The following is a 1,428-nucleotide window of genomic DNA, read 5'->3' as shown; positions in this document are numbered from 1 at the left end:
TCGGAAAGACACCCACTGCTGCTTATTATTTTGCCCACTGAAGGGCTTAGTCAGATGAAAAAGATATTGGTGGAGATCGAAAGTCCAACTCTCGGCTGACAAGTTGATAGATTTTCATAAAACCCCAAGAATTAGGGTGGAGCTGAGTAAGGACAACTCAGCAATGGTTCAGAACTTCTGTCTCAAAATCAGAGAAAGAAAGAGACACCCCAAGATGGGTGAAAAGACTCTTATACATGAAAAAGAAATGAGGGTTAGCATCAGCAACCCTCCCAAAAGAGACCCGGTCTTCAAGATCCAGGGCAATCAATTCGTACCTAGGCTCATCTCCCTCTAAAAGGCAAATATTATGATGAACACGAAGTTCAGAAAGATAGTTGGTATCCATTAAGGGTTCCTCCTCGAGAACTATAACATCCACCCACTCAGAAATGGGAGAAGACATCTTTTTTGTAAAAAAAGGGGTGACGATACCTACACAAAAAAAGGGGGAAGGGTCAAAAACAGGGTCTCTATAGGGCCAAAGTAAGTTCCTCAATAAAACAGAGTCACTAGGTCTACAATCAGACTCGCTATGAACACTCCTCTAAACAAAATGTGCGGACAAAAAGCATTCATTAATAAAAGAGGAGAATAGAAAGAAATGTCCTTTGCTTGAAGGGCAGATACGACAACAGCTAAGTCACACTAAGAAGAAAGAAAAGTTTTTCTTTCGAACAAGAGAGTGTAAAAAAGTTTTCAGAAAGAAAACAAAGAAAGAGAGGGAAAAACATTTATAAACACGCTAGGGGCATAGTGGTAAATCGATGCGATCATTTAAGAAAACGCACCATTACCAATGTAACTGCCACCCCACGTGTAAATGCAAAAAATCCTAACGGACATGACGTTTGATTAGACGCGACTGTTGAAACCATAGCTAAAATCACGTCGTTTTCAAAAATCACGTCGGTTCTTATTTCACGTCGGCTATAAGCCCGAGTTTAAATACTCGAATTCAACTCTTAAGTAAAAGAGATCGGACTCGAGTAGGGGCACTGTTCATACCCTGACCCAATGCCAAGACTCAAGACCAAACAGGACAAAAAGGCCCAATCCATAGATTGGCCTCCCCGCATAACCGACCTCCTCCCAAGAGGTCGGATTCAACACAAACGTCACTCCAAGGAAGTCGAGATCGAAGGTTAGCTGGCAGATAACACTTATTCAAATAAGTAACTGCCCCTAAAATCTCTCAACCCACTTCCAGGAGCTATATCTCAACTTCTCTAAGATAAATGGACAGTTATCCTCCTTAAAAGGTGGAACCACTCCAACGGTAGTTATTGGTTCACCTTATAAATACACTGACACCCCTCAGGTATCTCTAAGTTCTAATACACTCTAAAACCTACTTACTCCCTTGCTAACTTAGGCATCGGAATGTCT

The sequence above is a fragment of the Arachis hypogaea genome, chromosome 1 (assembly GCF_003086295.3).
Source record: "Arachis hypogaea cultivar Tifrunner chromosome 1, arahy.Tifrunner.gnm2.J5K5, whole genome shotgun sequence".
NCBI classification, from domain to species: domain Eukaryota; kingdom Viridiplantae; phylum Streptophyta; class Magnoliopsida; order Fabales; family Fabaceae; genus Arachis; species Arachis hypogaea.
Note: the sequence above shows the minus strand (reverse complement) of the source record.